Below are 22,108 nucleotides of genomic sequence, written 5' to 3'. Positions count from 1 at the left end.
GAATTATACTTTTTTTAAAAAACTGCTTACAGGTTTTCTTGCATGAGAATAATGCAAGTTCAAAACCAAAGGGTTTGATATAACCCATGAACAGGCACAGCTGGAAGACAGAGATCAGGACGAAGTGAACAGCAGAGCCTGTACGATGAGGGAAGAAAAGTGGTGAAAGATTTCAGTTTTAGTCAGAATTGAGTTTGGCAAAAATTCTCTTTCAATTCTGTTCAATCGTATGCTTGAGCAAGTTATTCACCAAGGCCAGTAACATCTGTTCAGGAAAGGGGCCAACTCTAAAATGTGTTTTTTCATCCCACAAAACAAAGCGTAATCTAGGCTATAAATATACATGTTTTTACTATGCTGGATAAAGTATCTCATGAAGAAAAAAAATTCTTTAGTTTAGGACTTTTTGTTTCTAGAGACATTACTCATCTGATCCTGGATCCTTTACATATTCAGGAGTGTTACTGCTTTCAGCAGAGAGTTTTCTCAGAGTCAGAGATGTTCTTGCCCCTTATGAGATCAGAACCTCCCAGGTCCACTCTCCACTGGCACATTTTTCACATTGTGCCTAGTAAGAGCGATTTAGTCTTTCTGATAAATCATCACAGACAAAAAAACCACTCCAAAAGCCCCATTGTCATGTGAAACTAGTGACAAACTTCAAAATAATTCAAAATAAACAGAAAATAAGACATTTTCCACTTTGGATTTTTTTTTGAGTTGCTTGATGGGGTCAGAATATATTAACGAGAGACTTTCAAGCAGACACATACACACACAAAACAAATACTACAGTGCCTCTAAAAAACCCACTTTAAATTGATAGATGAATGTCAGGTTTGCAGAACGTGACCATGGAGTGGCTTGATAGCACAGAAAGAAAGCAATCTGCAAGTGCAAGTCTGTTTCTTTTGGCAGGAGAAAGACCTGCTAATGGATTCATCATTTTCTGTTCAGCATGAGCATCAAACAAAGAACCATTTAGAGTTCTATCCATCTTCGTTTCCAGGTCTACACTTGCCAGCCATGGAGGCTCTGTGGCTTTGTGCTCCACAGCTCAGTTCTGACTCATGTTTCCCAAGTTTGGAAATGAAGGCCCCACAGGACCTGGAAACCATTGTCTCAATCCTTGACCTCCCTCCAGTGCCCTCTGCCTGTGCAGTGCTTTGAGGTCCTACTGACCCCACCATCAGTGTCACCACTGACCATCTTTTCCTGGTTTCCTCATCCTCTAACAAGTTCTTAGATGGCAGATGACTGATGGCAACAGATCCTGAAGCTGGTCAGCCATGAAGAACCACAGAAATGCACCCACCAGTTCAGAAGAAAACCACTAGAAAATTAATTGAAATGAGAAAGAGAAACTGGAAGGGCACTGAAGGAGGAGACTTCCAGCAAGCAGGAAACAGGGCACCAGAGAAAAGGGAAGAGAAAAAAGCCTTATCAAAAGATATTTGGCTTCCTAGGAAAAGGCTTATTAGTGCAGAGGCTGTTAAATATGTTTGCACATTACTGTGCACACATGCAGGAACAAGGGAAAACACCAATACCAATAAACAGATCATGCACTTGGGACACTTCACCCACTTCAAGGCAAAAAGCACCTTTGCCTTCTGCCTTTTCAAAAACATCTGAAAATAAACAGTGGGAAACTACAATAGCTTGTCTTTACTATTTACTTTTTGCAGGGCACTCACATGGTGTCTAATGTGCTTCAGATGAGCATTTTCTTTTTAATACATTGGAATCAGCAAGATGGGAATTTTTCTGATGGAAGGATGGAATAAAGAGAAAGGGTCTTACTGGAAATCATTTCACCATTTACTAGCAAAATACTTTACTGTACAACTGCAATAGTTCATGGCAGGGGCTAAAATTACAGCATTACACTGAAATATGTCATTAGGGTTGGCTTGTTGCTGTCATTTTTTCCTTTAGAAAACTGACTCTGTACAGAACAATTTATAAGAGATTTCGGACACCCAAAATATTACTGTAACTCTACAGAATCATATTTTAGATGTCTTGTTTCACTGATAGTTTCAACAAGGAATGCACAGAATGATCAAACCACATCTAAGTAGCAGCAATTATTGGTACATTTGAGATGAGCACAGCATGAAGGATAAGTCTAAAGAAAGATTAAGACCCAAATACTAAGGGAGGGAAAAAAAAAAAGAAAAGACAGAGCAAAAAGGCCTGAAAAGCAGGAAAGGACTATCTGTCTGCAGGAAGCTTGTATTCTTGTGTGAGTGTGAGTGACCCAGTGTTGGCTGGAATGTTATCTCTATGTGATCTACAGAATTTTTCTCTTAACTGTAGCAACTGAAGAGTGAATTAAAGTCTTAAAGAGAAAAAAATCAATAAAGAAGAGAAAAGGAAAATATGACAGAAGAGCCTTTCAGTGGCTATATAAAATGCTGCTGAAATGATCATGGGGACAAACCCCAAATTTACGTGCTTGCAACAGAAATACCTTGCAAAAAACCAAATAAGACAAACACAAAAATAAGGATATTTTTCCTTTTGTTTTGAACTACATTTGTCAGTGATCACCAGGGCTGACTCATTAGGTCACAGCTTTTCACTGATGCTTCTAGCCCCCAAAGTAAACTTCTGCTTGTTCTTCCTTTACAATCTTGAGTTTTAACCCAATTTATCTGTTGGAATAGACAATATTTAGCTGGAAACTCCAGTGAAAAAGTCCAAAGGATAATATCTGGCTCCTTGCGGCCTTGTCAAGCCATAAAGGTCAGTGGAAAGGTTTACTCCAACCACCCTTTCCTGCATTCGGTTTTATCTTTAATAGAGAAGTCCTGCTCTCTGTGCATCTCAGAGTCACCCTTTAATAAACCTTTGTAGCTTCCTTTGGTTTGAGCTGCACTGAATCCTGCTGTTCAGGCTCTTGCTACAAATCTGTAGTGCCTAAATAGAGCACCTCTCTTCTGAGAGACAAGGCTTTGTATACCTGCTGTCTGCAGCCAGCTGGAGTATTTCCCTTTTCCCTCCAGACTTGTCTTAACCTTTTCCCCACCAGCTGCATGATATATCTTTCATTACAACGTGAAGATTAGTTTTTTCTTGATCAGTAGGAATTTGCCATTTGTATTCTGCTGGTTGATCAAGGTCCTTTTGCAAACTTGAGGCATATAAAGAAAACGTAGACAGTCTTAGGTTCACCACAGCAGTTACTACCATAGTAATCAAAATAAGCAGATCAGTATGTCCACGTTTTCCCAGCTCCCATTCCTGCTTCTGAGTTCAGGAAAGGCAAACCTTCCTAAAATGGATCATTTTTCAAGCCCTCAACTGAAAAATCAGACTATTGCAGTAGAGTATACACCAATAAAAATAACCTTCCACTTCCTCCTGTGAGCCAAAACACCACGTAAGACCAAGAAGTCCAAGTCCAAGAGGACAACTAACTTTAGAAGAAGTAAACATATCCATGAGCATTTGAGAATGGCTGCCAAAACAAGAGCATCCTTTCTTAAATTCTAGGGAACAGACTTTTAACTATTTTTCAGGGCTGAGAATATAAGTTACTCAAAAACATAAGACTTGGAACTACCTCTGTTTGTCATTGAGAGGAAACAGAAAAAGAAGAAAGTGTCTGAGAAGCTTTAAAATAAGAAAAGATTTGTTTTTAAACAGAGTAAAAGAATAAATTATATTGCTTCTCAGCAATAATCTACCACCCACCACTGTATCTTCATGAGGAACTTTTTTATAAAATAAGCAGATTTACAAGGTCCATTCCATATCAATGGAGTAATTTCTGTCTATTTGATAACACCAGAATAGCACCACAGATCCACAAATGCCCTCTTGTGTGTATAGGTAGTTACCTCATCATCCAGCTTCTGTGCTGGGATTTACTTCACTTCTGTGCCCATTTCTAACACAGGTGAAGTAATTTTCCACTTACTCCCCAAGGTCATACATCTGGTAAATGATTCCAGAATAGAATACGGCTCTCAGTGCCACTCAATAACCCCTCGGAGTGTGATAATAGAAATTTGCCCAAACAAAAAGAGAAATGTATGAGCAAGAAATGAGAAAGCTGGTTTTAAAAAAAGGCAGTGATAAGTGTGTCTCATGTGGCTTTTCAAAACCAACTGTTTAAATACACAAATACTGCTGTTCAAATTTCATAACTCTACAAATTTCAAGGGTCAAAAGCAGGCCAAATATGAATCACAGGTCCCTATGTTTTATCAGATGCCTGCATTACCGTGTGATGAAAAATATTGGCTGTTGGTTTTTTTCTTAATTCTTTCTCCTGCAATCTCTAGGACATCAGTATCATAAACTGAGTCAGTCGTCAATTTAAATTATGAAAGAAAGAAACATTTATTTGTATGTTATAAATGGGTAGATTATTTAATAGTGCTATAATTCTTTTAAGGTTTGGCTTGGAAATAGAGATAAGTTTCCTAAATTCAGCCAGGATTTCCATCTAACATATGTCCACATGGCTCACTGGTAAATCTCATCTGTTTTCCAAAAGTGAGGTTAAGGTATCTAAAGGTCACTAAAAAAGGGATGATTATTGTTAGGACATGATTATCCCTTGGACCTCAACTGCAGGTGCAGTCATTTAATTTCATGAATTACCAAAGTAAACATAAGCAGAAATTTTTATTCATTAATCCAAGAATTTTACTGGCACTCAGCCTCTAAAGAAAAATACTAAGATCTGATAGTGTTGCAAATAAAGAAAGGAAGTCTAAAAGATGTTCAGTGAAAAATTGAAGCTGTTTTCATTAGTATTTGCCATGTCCTGCAGGTGGGAATGCTGCCAGCACCTGGTGTGGGAAGCAAAGGTCTAAAAGTAGAGGAGAAGACATTATGAGGGCAAACTGTGCCAACAGGTGCAGGGTGTTCCTAAGAGCTGGGAATAGGACAACAGACAATGGATGGATGCCCCAGGTAGATGGAAGCAATGTCTTAATTACCCACTTTGTTTCAGACACTGGGAATATTAGTTCAGTGGGAAAAATAAGTGTTAATTGGACCAGCTACCATAATTACATGCCTAATGGTCGATGGCAGCATCTCACCCTGGGTGAGCCTGTCACACAACCAAGGTGAAGGCTTTGTGGGATTGCTGACAAGATCTTTCTCATCCTAAATGCTCTGTTAAATACTTAAGGAATAAGCCCTCTCCCAGGATAAAACCAAGTCAAATGACACATGTGGAGCATGTCTGGTACAAAGATTTCTCTGGTACTCACACATCTCCCATGTGACAGCTGGGAAAGGAGTACAAGTTATTGCTGGTAGAGAACAGGTTTACCATATATAATATTTGAACAAGTTAGGCAGGTTTTAACATGATCATTTCCTATGTCATGACAACTTAAGAGAAAAAAGCCATCACAGCAAGTGTTACATCAGATTTGAGGCAGCTGCTGGATACTGGGCATGGAAGAGTTGTCACATAGAGAAACACTGCTACTACTGATCCAGTGTCAGGGATAAGGCTGAGCTTGTATCAAGTCATAAATAAGTAAAAATATTGAGATTTCTAAGCCAGCTGTGTTTTCCCATAGTGAAAAATTAAAATTCTATATTTGAAAGCATATATATTGCATTTAGCAGGCATAAAGGAGGTTAGAAAGCTTCTCAAGACACTTTGATTTTGAGATAGATAGCTTCCCAGTGCAGTGCTAATACTGCCAGGCATGAGCCTAAGCAGTTCAAAACAGAGATTGATATATTTTCTAGTTTTCCATTTAAAATTAGGAATTTTCCACTAAAAAGCAATTTGAATTTTTTTTCTGTGCCAATTTTTTTCTTTCTAGTTTTCACAGTGGAAACCAGCAGCTGGCTGCTCTCTTTGGTGGTGCCCAGAGCAGCCCAGTAAATCCCTGTGAGCTGAGGGACAGGTCTGTCACCCAGTCAGGAACACAGAAACCGAGAAACACCAGTTGCACGAGAGGGAGTGAGAACAGTCCTGAAATTCCAGCTCTGCCCCAGGATGTGAGAGCTGGTAGCTGGCTACACCAATTTGCACTGAATCTTGATCTGGTTTGACAAGTATGTCACTGGAACTAGGGCTTCTCAATTTTTTAACAAATATGATAGTTCTGATCAAACCATATACTATTAAAATACTCCTTCCCATCTCCAAGAAAGGCTCTATGAAACTTTGAAGAGATTTTGGCGTGGAGGGAGAATGGAAGGATGAGTGAGAAGATGTGAGAAGCACTTCAGGACAGGGGGAAAGCTAGAAAAGTGAAAGTATGGGAAGGGAGGGAAAGAAAACCATTTGAGACATGAGAAGATAATAGGGAAGCTACACTTGGGGAAAGAATTTGCCAGCAGAGGTAATGGTAATCAGGAAGGTAAGGTTTTTTTCTCTTTTCTTACACAGTGCTTTGATTCCTGAGTGCTCCATCTAGTATTTGACGCCTGCAGCATAATGGCTTTGCATTTGCTGTACACAGAAGGAGGGGAAGATCCTGTTGCAGGGGGATTGCCAGAGTGAAACTGAATTTACAGTCCAAAGCAGCTCCTATAGTCAAGCCCAAACCACATGTCTCCTCTTAAGGGTTGAATTTAGCTGGGAGCTCAAGAGCAGGACCCACCTCACAACCCTAGCACTGGTTCCCTATCCCCCATCAGAATCCTCAGGGCATATTCCCAGCGACTTATTCTTTCTAGATCCTATCACCCAGCCAGAAGCAGGAATACAACTTAAATTAAAACAGTGATGCCTTCTCGCAAGATATGCTTACTCAATGACAGTGTCCTTCTGTCCCCTGGCAGGGGAAATAACACCAGCTGCAAAAGAAAGGACTAATAGAGATAAATGACTGGAGTCACACGCAGCCTTCTCAGTTGTCCTTTGAATGGTGAAACATGAACACAAGCATTGCACCCTCAATTGGCCGAGCTGGAGCTGGAGCCTGGTTCTGCCCTGCCTGCACAGAGAGCCCTGCAGGAGCAGAGCAAGGTGGACACAGGCCTCTAAGTAGCCCAGCCACTCAACATTAGTGAAGCCCTTGGTTTCTAAACACTGAGCTGCACCGAATTTGAATGCTCCACTGATGACTGAATTGGTTAGGAATACAACTGAACAGCAGGCTGAATACCCAGCGAGGTATTGTGGGTAATTAGAGATTAATTACAATCCCATAGTTTGTATCATGGTTCAGGGTCAGCACGGGGTCAGTGCACATGGCAAACTTAGAGAGCTGTGACTGGATGGATGACGCCAGCTCGGAGTGGCTCAGCAAAGTGAAGTGTATAGAAATGAGGAGCCAGCAAGGCTGGGGAGTGGACTCACAGCCAGGGCACTGGCGACAGCAGTGACACTGAGTTGTGGGGCCTGGAGGCACTGAGAAAATGTTAACAAGCAGTGGAGAGAATACAGCTGCACTAACTATCCAACTGCAACCCTGACTTTTCCAATTAACCTTTTCCAGGCTTTCTAAGATTTGGGAAATCTGGGGCACTGTCCTGTTGTCAAAGAAAGCTCTTAAAGAAAGAAAAGTAGTGAGGAAAACTGCCAAAAGAAAAAAAAAAATGAAAAGGGGAAAGAACCTCTGCTATTTAATATGGCTATTAGATTTTTATTTAAGGCTAAATCCAGAAAAATGTTTTGTCAGGCTGCAATGAGCTTTTCAGTAGATGGCATTCATAGGAAGTGTGGAATATATGCTTGCAGTTCAAAGCCCATTTATCATTAAAACCCTTCCCCTCCCATTGCCAAGAACAATTTGTCATATTTTTATCAACAATCAAGATATGCAAATAGGCTAAGACAGCTGAAAAGGCAAATTCATAACCCCAATATGCAAAATAGACAAGTGATAATGTAGTAAGTGGAAGATACAGAACAGAAGCATTTGGTGGAGAGAGGAATAAATCAATATAAATCTCCCAAGTGGTCATTTTTGGCAGTTAATTATTTGCAGGAAGTTTTTCTCTTTTAAATAAACCAATTTTTTTTTTAAAGATCATTAAACTAAAAAGCGAGCTTGTGGCATTCAGAGGAGGGTGAAGAGGAGGCTGGTTCTTGCTAGGGACAGCTGGTATGTAGAGGATATACCCGTCCTCTTGTGTGCCCCCAGCCGTATCCGCAGGTGGCTCCTGCCGCTGGGCCTTACTGAATGAGGATCTGTGTAAATTCCCAAACATATGAACATCAGTTCCTTTCTGTACAACAAGGGAGTATTTTCCCTTCTGCCTGGATTTGATTTCCAAAGGCATCTGTGCATTTGCCCAATTCCTGCCCAGTGCTAGGAAGCATTTCAAATTATTCTTCTTAATTTCAAGGGTGACAGTAATATTTATGCTATTTCAATAATAGATAAAAACATTCTTCATTTTCTTTTTCAGCTCTAGTTCTCTGGATATGAGGTGCTTCAGAAGTGTAAAGTTCCCAATTGCATTGACAAAATAATACTGGGGTTTTTTTCAAAAGTTTTTCATCAGAGCTTTTAATACTAAAGCAGGTCTCTAGAATTACCTCTGTTGGCAAATGAAAACAGGAGAGAAATGAAGAGAGTTGACCTCAACAATGTCAGAGGCAGGAGCAGAAAAGAGATCTTTACCACTCTTGACTCCTAAACCAATATCCTTGCACCAAACCCCAGTGATAACAATCCATAAGAAGCACCATCATTTTTACCTTCCAATATGCTCAGGATTACCTTAAGGTTCTTCTTCAAATACCTAAATCAAGAGAAATGAGCCTATAAAACCCTCTGACTCCTGAGTGGGGAGAGGTAGGAATGGCCATAGCAGTTGACTGCAGGAACACAAATGTAGAAGAAGAGGGAATAAAGAGCAGTTCACCTGCCCAGAGGGTTGGGAAGCCTGAACATCCCAAGGGAGAGGGTAGCCAGTTGGAGGTAGGAGCACAGCTATTGCAGAAGGAGTAATGTTGAAACACAGTAGTTTGAAAACCAGAAGTGGCAGGGGTAGGAGCCTGTCCAGCACTTTCCCACTTGCTTAAGTCAGCTATCCCTTGAGCATCCAGAGGTCTTCTCACTTTTCAAGTCCAAACAGTGTTTTCTGCAGCCTGTACCCTGCACAAATGCTACACAGTTTACCAAAGGGATTTCACACCATAAAATAAATATCATTTGAATTTCTCAGCTAAAAATACCAGTCCACCCTTTCAGTTATATCAGATGAACATCACAGCTATTCTGTTTGTTATATTTGTGAGGCTTTCTCTTACACTTTCCCTAATAACAGGTGATTTTGTGTTCTTTCATCCGAGGGTTACTCAGTCCCACACAGCCATTACAGTGCAAAATCAAAGAGATTCTGTGTTTAACATTCTAAAATGAATTAAAAGTATATGAAGTGCAATCTGAAATGCTTCCTGTAAAAATGCCTATTTTCCAGTAGTGTGTAAGTATGCTTGGACATATAAACATCCTACCCATGGCTCTGGGAATTGGGGGATTTCCTGACACTAAGCACTAACGCTGAGTGCATTAATGGAGTGGGAGTGCCTGACCTGCCTGTGCCAAAGGATTAAACCCAATGCCCCATTTCTGCTTACATACAGCACTGAGCTGGGGTGGGACTGAGGGGTGGTGTGTTAAAGAGATTCTGGAGGGACATCGCTCCCCAGTCCCTTCCAGAATATCCAAAATTAATTTATGGTTAAACAGAACTGCATGGCTGAGACGGTGATGCTCCCTCTCCAAAGATCACTGCAGGTTGTCCTTTTGTATTTCATTATCATGTCACTGCATTCAAAGTTCAAACGAAGCAATGTGAGTCACAGAGACAGATGTGTGTGCACACCTTGGGCATACACAGACACAAATGGCACCTAAAATTTGCATTTTCTATCTTACAAGACTTTAACAGATTAAAAATAAGGACTGACCGGATCTATAAGTTCAAACCTCCTAGATTTGGAAAGAACAGGTCCATACTAAATCCTAATAGCTTTTCATTGTACCCAAATGCAAAAAGCTGTCTTATTTTCTTTAAAAAACACAGAATTATACATTTCCCTGTGAACCTCTCAGCTGCACAAGATAGAAGGAAAATCCGACTTATAACTCCTAGCAATTTTAATAGAAGCAATTATCATCTGTGAATAACAATTACTTCATATGAAATATGTTTACTGTTTTCTTCAATTTCCCTCTGATGTAGCCAGTGACCTACATTACACCCGTGCAGGAATCCAGCCCTGATTCATTCTTTCTCTCTGGAAGTCACCTTGGGAAAGGTGTCGTTTTGGCCTGATCCCAGTTGGAGCTGAATGCCATAATGGATTTAAACATATTCATTGTCTACAAACATGAACTCTTTTGACTAATCCATTTCCTTGATTTCAAGGATGGTGATCCAGTTTGTTCACAAAAAAACCCCAATTCTTGCAAGTGTTTGCCTTTACCCAGAGAGTGATTCTCCAGGGACAAGAGAATAAAGGTTGCAGAGCACCCGCAGACATCTGCCATTTCTTCTACAGCTCTTTGTTCTTTTCATGCAAACCTCTCCAGATACAATAGAGCAAGAAAAAACATGGGCCAAAATGTTTGTTGCACTGAAATAAATCACAAAAATACCACTCATGCCAGGATTCCTCCCTGATTTTCAAGAATTGATGATATCCTCAAGCAAAGATTTATCCTGCAGTAGAGGCTCACAATGAATTACCAGAATTACTTTAAGCAACTGCAAGAGAATAGTGTCTTGGAACCAGCCATTTAATGCAGTTCAAGTATGTAAAGTGTATTTGTAGAGTAATGGATAACTGCATGTAATTTTCCACAGATTTTCCATGATTTTCAATAGAGCTGTGCATTTAAAAGCTGTGAAGGGACACAGCCTTTTGCAAGCTCTCTATCAGCTGATGAGAGGGATGCATTTTCCCTTAATTTCTCGCGATACCACTGTTGGCCCTGCAGCCAAACTTGTGGCTGAAACATTTGTCATTCCCAGATCAGCACCTAAATGCAAAAGCCAACAGAGCAACATGACAAAACTGGCCATATGTCATAATCTCCCCAATATGATCATTGATCTATGTCTCTATAGAAGCTTCCAAAGGTGGAGCAGGCTCCTGGTGAGCACAGAACCATAAGCCTGTGTTCAGACACGGAAATCTGCAGAGGGAAAACAAAGCCCAAACTCAGACCAGACTGATTGTACAGCTGATATGGGAGAGCAAAAGCCAAGGAAAGAAGGCACGTTCCTATTCTAAGGTCCCAGGTGCAAGCACAAGGAAAATCTTCCTCAACAAAGGAATCAGAAGAACAATTTCATTAAAAGGCAAAGAGGATTAGCTGTGCCACACCTTGGGAGCTGGAGACAATCAACCAAGCTGGCACGGCACTGCAGAGCACCCTGGCACTGGGTCCTGACAACTCACTCCATCTAGCTCTTACACACAAGAGAGCTCCAAGAATTGTCTGCATGGGCTGTCTCTTCCACAAACCTCAGAACAGACTCTTTTCTGCCATTGTAACTGCTGTAAAGATTATCATCCCAATGCAGTCTTCTTGGATTAGAACAGAAATGGATTGTTTTGAAATGTGAACTTTCTGATGCAATTTGAAATTTCCCAGAGAATGGAGATTTTGATTATCGATAGGTTCTATAGGACACTAGCAGAGGGCAGATGTCCTAAAAGAAAGAGAAGAGCACAGCTAAGGATTGGGCAAAATAAATTGAGAAAACCCACCAAAATGTGTGTCTTGGACCCTTTTCTTAAATAGAAACTCATTATACCAGGAAAAGTTGTTTCAGTCATGAAATAAAAAGTTAAAAAAGAATGTGCAGTTGGAAAATTCTCTGAGCACTATTTAGTATCTTTTGCTAGAGTCTTGTTCTTGGTTTGAATTCCTACTCCCCTGCAAGGTGAACCAGTGTATTTTTATCAAATATACATGATTACATTGATATATTATTAAAACAAGCTAATCACTACTGTGGAAAAAGGTAATATAAAATAATTAATAAATAATTTGAAAGTAAGGAACATATCCATATTTTACTATCCCTCATTCAACTACCACTAATAAACTTTATTAATCATCACTGTTGACCAGCCAGTGGCTAACCACTGTGTTACTTGAGACTTCCCAGACCATATTTCAGAAATTTAAGAAAGACAACTCATGTTTCATGGAAGTAATTAGACAGGCCCAGTGGCTAATTATCTGAGAACATTGCAAGAATGATTGACTGTCATTTACTTACTATGAGATGAGGTATATTTTTTCCAGAAATATATCTTGATGTTGGATTTATTCAAGAGATCAGGCAGACACATTCACAGAGAGGTGAGAGCAGCAGTGATCAGCAAAGTGATCCCAAGCAAGTGGAAGTCCTGGTGGAAGCATCCAAATCTGAGTCTATCAAACACTATTAGCAACATTTACAATCCCATGATAGCAACCTTGCCATTCAAATTTCCTCACATCCTTGCACCATCCCAACCTTGCACCCTGGTGTTTGCGCCACTAATTTCAACAGGGATAGGTTTCTAATACAGCAGTACTAAAAGAGGGAAGATCATGAATGACAGGGTCTTCCAGGAGAAATCAAAGAGGAGGGAACTGATGGATTCCCTGCTCTCTTTGGTGGGTTAGTGCCCTTTGGCACTGTGATAGAGTCATGTCTTCTAGGATGTGACCTTAGCACACAGAGACAGATTTGGGTTTAAACTAATATTTGCCTCAACACATTTTGGAATTGCAACCACCTCTTCATTCATAAATTTCCTCTAAGTGACATCTTTGATGGAAAGTCAACAAGATCTTAAAAATTTGAAGGAGTTTTTAGCCAACAGTAAAACAATCACATACTTTTCTTAATCATGTGTGTATTTATTACAAACTCCTGAAACTCAGTTTGGTAATTTCATATCTAAACCAACTCCCTTTGGAATTTTTTTTTTTTTAATAATTTCAAAGCAAGTTGGTTAGAAGCACTAGAGAACAGCTTGCTGTTTGATATTACTTTCTACTTCATTTTTGCAGGTGGCATACCAGCACAGAAAAAAAATTCAGACCAAATCACTCTTCCATCTGCTTCTGTCTTTGGTAGGCATTTAAGCAGAACTGACTTATTTTAATCTTTCTATTTGACTGACATTTTCTGAGTGGGAAAATGACATACACTACCAGTTCACAATTCTTTAATGGCCAATTGAGAAATTAGAGAAAAATCATGATCTCTGAAAGAATTCCTGCTCCAATAAGATTAATACTGCAAACACTAATGACTTTCTTATTATCATTTCTGTATGACAGAAGCATCAAGTGACATTACTTTACAGGCAGAAATCACTGACAGCTGCCATCCTTAATCCCAGTTCAGGCCTGCTCTAGGCAAATCTTACATTCTTATTATTGAGAATTTGATTGAATAAAGGCAAGGTCAGCACTTCCAACACAGTCCCCAGACAACTCATTTTTCACTTATCATTTTATGTTTGTGTATGAACTACCTACATTATTAAAAGCTGAAAAAGTTTATGAAGAACAGACACTTGTATGGAACTCTATGGTGGCGATATTGCTGCTTGTCAGGGGTAATTTTATTTATTGTTCTTATCAATACACTGCTATGCTGATGGACAAATTTACAATCCAAACAGAGAGTCCACAGCACAGGGAAAGAGGAGGTCACACAAACTTACAGATGAACCAGAAACCCATCAGTAGCCGAGATCAATTCTCATGGTTGTGAATTTACACCCCAAAAGATAAGGAGTCTGTGGGCTTCAATGCTGCTGGTGAAGTTCACTCTAAAAGCACAGGTGATGAACACCTTTTTGTAAGATTTTAATGAAAACCAAAATAGACTCACATATTTTACTTCTGCATGTACAGGTTTTTGGTAACTGCGTGGACAGAGAAGTACAGTTGTCATGGACGTTACTATTCTATGCTGATTAAATGGGTATTGTTAATGATGAAAAAATAGAAAAGGGATTATTTTAATTTTATTTTTTTAAAGAAAGTTGCACATCTGCTTTTTCTAAACAAATACTTTTTTAAAAATGGAACAAATTGCTAAGTTTAAAAAATTTACATATGCAATTACCAGGCTTTTCCTTGATGGTCAAATAAATCACTTTTTTCTTCAACCTCTCATAACTGTCATACCAGTGAAAGTACAAAATCTACTTATCTACTGGCAAATGCTCATGCCAGTTGAGTAAGGCTGAGTGATTCATTTGCACTGCGGTATTCATGTACTATAGATAGGCTTCATAAAACCTTCAATGATTATATTTAATAAAAGTGAGCTCCAGTGACAGCAAAATACACTGAGGGTACAATTAGAGACTAGGTATTGGATGAGTAATGAATATGAAGCTAATTAAAATTCTACTACTCACCAAAAAATGGCTGCTAAAGTGTGATTCAGTGCTCCTAATCATTCTTTAAAATATTATTACTGTACGTGTAAATAAATCCTTAGGCGGTTCATTGCCTACTTTATATAATGGGATAAATTTCAGTCTTTAGAAACTTATAGATGTTTTACCCTATTTCTAAAGGCCAGACATAATTTGGCAGAATGTACACTTAACTCTAAATACCTATTTCTGAATATTTGCTAATCATTTATTCTTCTTACATGTGTCAGTGCAGCTGAATTAACTGGGCTTGTGGCTGGGCAACTAAACGTAAGACAGCAATTTATTGGGCAGACTTTTGCCATCATTTTCTCTTTGAACGTCTTGATGGCTATTAAACCTGGACATACAGGTCACATCATGTAGCTCTGAAAACTTTCCCAGACAGGTGAGAAAGTCCAGAGGTGAAGGTACTTCCTTGAATGGTGGACTGTCCAAAACATCCTTAGAGATCTTGGAAGGATGATACACTCTATTCTTCCATCCTCTATCTTTCCCTCACACACACATACTGAAGGGGTAAATCATAACATGATAGTTAAGTGCTGTAATGCCCTAGCAACACATTTTTCAGGCTTGGATGGTAATAACTTTGTTTTCCATTTCAAAATTAATTTCTGTATACATTTCTCAACACATTTTTCACTTCAGTGTTTTTTCAAGCATTCCTTCCACAATTAAAGGGGAATTAAATCAGGAAACAAATCAGGAAGCTCAGATACCCATTTGCATCTGAACACTGTGACTTCTCACACTGTTAGTGAGCCTTAGTATCTAACTCAGGGCAGAGCTGACTCACGGTGTCTGCTCCCACACAGATGTATCTTAGGAAACAAGAAGCATAAGAGTTACAAGATGAAACAGCAGCCTGCAGAAGTCTCCAGAAGTCTCCAGAAGTCAAGTGGAGTGACTGCATGTCAGGGCTCACTTCAGCAAAAGCTTCTTCAGGTCCTGTTTGAGGCTCATACCCTCATTTCATCAGGCAGAAAAGCTGCCTTAGACCTCCATGCACTGGCACAGCCAGCGTAGGGGAGTCTCATCAGGCACAGCTCTGCATTTCTAATCCTATCCTAACTAACAATTAGTGCTCTACCTTGGAGAGGCACAGGATTACCTTGGAAAACAGGTTACAATGCAATAAGCATTACTCAAGCAAGTCCAGATGTTATCCACAGTACCTGGCGGTCATTCATGCATGACACAGTTTTCACAAAACTGTTTCCCAAACACACCAGATCTACTGAAAATAAAGCACATTTCTAAATTATTATAATACTCTCTTTTTTATGGGAATGCCTGGACAGAAAATGTGTCCCCTCTGCTCCTAGTGAGTGGGACCCAGCAGTCTTCTGTGACCCATGTCAGTGATGTCTCTACAAGGGTAGTGGTCAATTAACCATCATCTTCCTTCAATGCCAGCACAGTCTTGTCACCAGTGATTTTAGTTAGTTGGTTGAAGGTCTGATATTGGACAGAAAAAGAGATCCTTCCTAAAGACAACAGATGTCACTGGAGAGAGACTAGACAGGGGCTGTAGTCACAGTGACATCAGATATAGTTTTAGTGTTTCTTAGATCGTATACTTTAGACTGTGTACATTACATTATATTACAGTGGAAGCTCTTAAGGCTGAATAGTTACTTTTAACAAATGAGGATCGATCCTTTTCTTTGAGGCGCACAGATCAGATATATTTTTGTTATGGTTACTGTCAGTGGTCACATGGTGTCTAAAGCAGATTCAAAGAAAAAAAATCAGTAAATTAAGAAAAAGGGTCTGGACCTGTCAGTGGTCTGTACTGTTCTGGAAAGTTACAGTAGCCACCAAAGCTTCAAAAATGTCAGCAAAGGGCACTTGCTAAAGAAGTCAGTGTTAGTTTTCTTTGCAATGGCAGTGTGCAAGAAGGAAGAAAAAATCAGCCCACCATGGTTTGAACCTCAGAGCATTGGATGAATATATTTGCCTTTGCTTAGTCTGTGTCTTTGACTTATTTACAGGTATAAAGGCAACCCTGGATGGTCTAAGGTCAAAGGAGACCTGAATGTCTGGACCCACCTCTGCCCTGTAACTTCTGAGTCTTCCAGGATCGTCTCCTAATGCAGAACTGGCAAATATTATACCATGGATTCAGCAAATCTTATGGTGCCAAAAGTGAATCTCACCTCTGCAAAACTGCAGAAGGGCAGATTCAGAGCAGGAACTAGGGTAGAGTAGGTTAATGCAACTACCAAGAATTTTCTTTCCTTCCATTTCTATCATCTAAGAAAGGGACAAAGAATAAAATCAAATGCTGTTCTTTTTGCTAGACTGGTTATTTTTACATACTGCAATACTGTGCAGTGTTTGCTGATAAAATGTAAGTAGAGAAGTTTAATTTCATAAGCAAGATGGGTTTAATTTTGCCAAACTGGCAAGGATTACATTCTTTGGCCCAGCCCTTAATTTCCTTCTGAATATACCATCTCATGATAATTTAAATTTGCCAAGAACTATTTGGTGAAAACCAAACACTTGAATTTCTGCTCACCTTGCCAGTTGCCCTGCCCTTTGCCAATAACAAAAGGTTTTAAGATAGAAACTGGACTATTTAACCTTCATTAATCATTCATACTGTTCAAACACATCATCCAGTAACTGAAGAGGGGTTAATGGTAGCTAACTTGAGGCTGTTGTCAAAAGTAGGCTTAACTTTCTATGAACTCACTGGACACAAAGAATGCAGCCTGCTCACTATTCTGAATGTCACCAGCTCGCAGCAAACCGATGACTACTAATGGTAATTAAATACCTCTGCAGCTATTTGTACCAATAACAAAGAGTTACTGTCAGAACTTGAATGAGGTCCATCTGCCCATTTTTAAAGAATGTTAACATTCTGTAAGTGATAAAGCAGATGGCAACCCAAAAAGGGGAGACAAAATCAAACTTCTGTATTATAGTCCCTTTCTCAACCTGCTCTGGATTCCCTAATGTTTCTCCTCAAAGACAGAATTTTAAGAATAAAACTTGCCTACAGATCTGCTTTTCCACAGCAGATTTCCCCACTATTTCCTTTTATCAGAGACTGTAAATCCTCAGTCCCAGTGAGCTGATGGGGAAGGACCATTTTACCACTTCTCTTTCCACCCTCACTTCACCATGGACATGGAACTTGGTGTCAGCCAGATTTGAACAGAGGATGGAAACACAGTTACTCCTCTTGGTGGAATGCAAACTGAGCTGGGGTCAACTGTGTGTATTTGGAAAGACAGCTCAAAGGTTCTTCCAAAGTAGTCCAGTACAGTTTTATTAATGTGCTTGACTCTCATGACATTTGTGAGCAGGTATGGAACAGAACTTTTCTTCTCTGCACCTTAATTATAGTATGTATTTTTCTAAAATCTATCACCCTGGGATTTACACTCCATTCAGGAGAATTTAGACTGAATCCTTCTGGGTTTGTCCAGTTAATTTCATTTGCAGATAGATTAAATGTTCAACCATTTAGTGACTCTCCTTATTTATTCAGGAGGCAGTCCCCACACAGCAGGCAAAGCTTTGATCGGGCTGGGCTGTTACCCACTGCAGAGTACACACTTTATCCAAGTGACTCCTTGGTGGTAGCAGCTGGGGAGTGATAGGGAAAGTCCAAACTTCTGCACTTATTTACTGTATTTATCTACTCACTGTTCATAACAGGCAAATTGATGCTAATCAGGGAAAAACACTTGTTTCATCTGCCACATCAACAGCCCTACAGTGCATCAGCAGCATCTCAATAACCAGGTATCTCTCTGCTGGGGGAAATTTTCTCACCCTCTGTAACCATGTCCACATCTAGCACCAGGAGCGCTGCCTATGGCCCACCACTGGCCCATCTCAAATATATTTGTGATGTTCAATCTGAAGAGACAAATTTTTATTTTCCCTGTAGGGTCACCTTGGCAGATGACTGTATTGATCCAGTAGTGTAAGGAAAGCACACACTTATTACTACCATTTTACAAATACTGTATCTGACTCCTCAAAGTTTTTTACCGTAGCAAGTAATGTTACTGGCAGCAATTAAATTTTCAGCTTTCAGCCAGAATTAGAAACTGTGAAAACACTGGTTTTGATTGCAAGATTTTCCTATTTTCAAAGGAAGGAGCAGCATTGCCATCATTACTTTAGATATTCTTCATATTTCTTTAGCTTCTGCCTCGTTATTAAATAATTACTCATACTTTTCATTGCTATGTTTGACAAATGGTTAAGAAATTTTTTTCCTGAATTAAAAGGAATAAATTGGAATAATAAATGAAATTATGCTCTGGAGCAGGGAAAGCTAGGGAAAATTTAGAGATAAAATTCTCATCTTTTCTAGCATCGTTTTCAACATCCCAACCCGTGTTCAGATAAAAACCCCAACTTTTCTTAGTTCTTAATTCAGGCAGGCTCTAAGCATGTGCCATATCATAGTCCTGCTGCCCTGGAGAAGTGAAGCTCTCTGACATCAGCAGAACTGGTGACATATTCAACCCATTTCTGACTGTCCATTTTGGCCACTAGGAGCATGGCAATCTCCCAAAACTGCTACTACAAGCACATAATCAAAACATTATCAATTTCATACTGTCTTGTATAATTTTTTTTTTCCTTAGGGACAGCAAAGTTTCTTTTATAAACAGATCAGAAATTCCACGATCACTCAGTGCAAGTCCTTTTGTTGTGTCAAATTTGTTTAAAAGCAGCTTCTGGGGACCACACTTGGATCTACGTTAATTCTGGCAAATTTAGTACTGTACATCCCCATCACCCCAGAAAACTGGCAGAAGTCATGTAGCTAACAACACTGGTGCCAGACTGTGTATCCACAAAAGCATATTAATTTACCTAAACTGACTTCAAGTAAACTGATGCAATTTCCAAGTGTTGATTGCTCTGATGGAAAGACAGGATGTTTAAGGTGAAGGGAATATGGGCCAGTGACTTCACAGACCACTCATTTTACAGCACACTTTCTTCACTGCCATTTGTGTTTGACTGTTGTGCTGCATATTTTTAATACAGATGAAGAAATTAAGAAACTACTAAGATTTTTGGCCATTCTAGTGAAGTGTTCAAGCATACAGTCACCCAGATTTTGGGGGAGGAAAGCAGCTGTGGCCTACCTGGGTTTCACTGACCTTCAAGGACTGACTTTATAGATTTCATCAACTCTTTTTCAGAGAACAGCCCCCTCCCCTTTGCTTGCTGTGGCAAAGGTGTTAGACCAGCTATAACAGACCCACAGCCTCTCAGCACTTCACAGCCCTCACTGTACTGCACACTGAGACTACCCAGGATTTTGGAGACATGAGCTGGTGAGCTCAGACCCCACTACTTCAAAAAAGACCCCCAGGCACTAGAACTAAAGGAGAATAGCACTTCACATGAACTGAAGCACAGCTGACTTTACACACATGGAAGAGCAAAATAATTTTTTTAAAAGTTAACTGAACTTTTTGAAGAACCCCAACGGTTCATCTTTGAGATCACACTGAGCTCCCTGTGAAGATGTGGGCAGCTTCATATCCTGGCTGGCAGTGTGGCAGTGAGTTGTTATGAAGCAGATAATGATCCAAAAGGAGGAGTAAACCTCTCCTGAGCTGACGTAAGGAAACGTGCTGAGATGTCAAACAGAGGTGTTACACGTCAGGCCTGTGTGAGCCTGCAGGCTCCAGAATCAGATACGCTGTGGCCTTACTGAGCCCACTGAGCAAACATCACAAACTGCTCACAGCCTTCCCTGTGTGGCCAAACGCTGATGCGTGAAGGTGACACTGAGGACGCTTCTTGTCAAAATGAGAGGGGGAATCAAACCTCTGCAAATATCAGAGGACTCAATTCTTCTCAGGTATGCAACCTTTCCCTGAAGGGAGGCTAAAAATCAGCATTGTAGAAGACTAAAGCTGCAGAGTTACTGTGTCACCTCTTTCTTGAGGAGCAAATCATATCAAATTTACACATTGATTTCATTAATTAACCAACTCCAATATTGCATGGGTAGCTGTGAAGCTCTAACAAAGGCGTGCACCAGGCAGGCACGAGGCAGCCAAATGAAGCTCCAGAACTTCTGCAGTGAATGATTTCTCCCTGTGATGAGATTGATTAATGTGCTGGTAAGCATTTGTTTTGTTAGGAAAAACTGCAACAAACTGTTAATATGTCTGAAGGATGTGTATTCAGAGTGTTCCTGAATGGGTTTTGAAGCTCATTTGTGAAGTTGTCAGGCTCAATACGGATAAACATTGTGTTTGATATTGTTTTTGCTGGGAGAGATTTGCAAATTACATTGTTAATCTACCTCTGAAGGGAGGAAGCATTTATTGTCTAAGAAAAGTGAACTTGTTAGATGACATGTTTTGAAGATAAAGTGCAAGTGCACAATATTTTTCTCGAATGAATCTTGAAACTTCTTCCTCTGCTGTGAGAAAAATAAGTAAACACTTTCCCTAAAATACCAAGAAGAAGCTCATCATGATCACAAAGTTTACAAGAGACCCGTATACATTCACACTGCTTTCTGTCTCACTGTGCTCATGAGGTTGTAGTTTTGTCCTTAAATTCTTCAGAACATCAAGATACAATTTATTGCTGTTTAAACTGCATGTGACAGTTCAAATAATGCCCCCACACGTGACTAGAGATTGACATAACATATTAAACCCAAGTATCTAACTTTATCCTGTAATGAAACACCTAAAATTTATGAGTTCATGTTCTTTTCTCTGCTCTTCTGTGCATATTTACAGGGCTATACAGTGCAAAGGAGCTCCCTGTCACCTTCCTTTCAGTTTGTTCAACTCTTCAGAAATTAAGAAATAGTTATTTATCATCACTCATATTGTTTTTCTATTGATAGCATGTTTGAGCCTGGATAGTGACTTCAGACAGTCATTTTGACTGTGTACATGTCCTGTGCACCTGGAATCACCTCCCCTTTTCTCAGCTATTTTACCTGGTCTGATCAAAGTTGTTATCCATCCCTAAACTCCTTGTTTCTCTGATACCTTACACGAAGAGTGCAACATAAATGTAGCCCTACAGATAATTTCACTTTCAAAACATGTACTTAAATACCTAAGATCTTAGTGGGATAATAAACCAACTCACAGACATCTTGCCATAGAGGACTATTATTTGCAGAACATCTTAAAAAACATTTGCAAAATAGTTCTGGACATAAAAATAGGTACTTTATTTCTCACTGGTGAGGTGAGATACGTGTGAGAACTACCAGCAAATTAACATATTATGTGGTCCAACATCTCATCATAGTCCCATCACACAGTACACGGACATGTTCTATCCACAGGTGCAAAGTTGCACTGGTGCCACTACTGAGCTTACTCACTATCTTAATTTCTGAACAACTCCCATGATAACAAAATGACAGTTTTTTCTCAAAACATATATGCAACTAATACCAGTCATGCAGAAATCAATGTTGAACAACATGTAACACCGTAGAGATTTATCAGCTGTGTTTGTAGTTCACACTCTCTTTGTAGAAAGAGTTGACCTTATACATAAAGCAAAATAATAGAGGTCATGCACATCACAGACAGTAGCAATAAAGGTTTTTCTGCCTGTTTGTCCTCTGTGCCATTATTAGAGTATTTGCAAATAGCTATGAAATTCTAGCACCTTGAGCTACTCAGTGAACCTGCAGAGACATTAGCAGTAGAGTCACATCACCTAACTTGAAGTCCATAATTCAGTCAGATAATCTCAGTTATCCCTTTAAAA

The sequence above is a fragment of the Corvus cornix genome, chromosome 9 (assembly GCF_000738735.6).
Source record: "Corvus cornix cornix isolate S_Up_H32 chromosome 9, ASM73873v5, whole genome shotgun sequence".
Classification (NCBI taxonomy): Eukaryota; Metazoa; Chordata; class Aves; order Passeriformes; family Corvidae; genus Corvus; species Corvus cornix.
The sequence above is the reverse complement of the archived record's forward strand: the minus strand, read 5'-3'. Positions refer to the sequence as shown.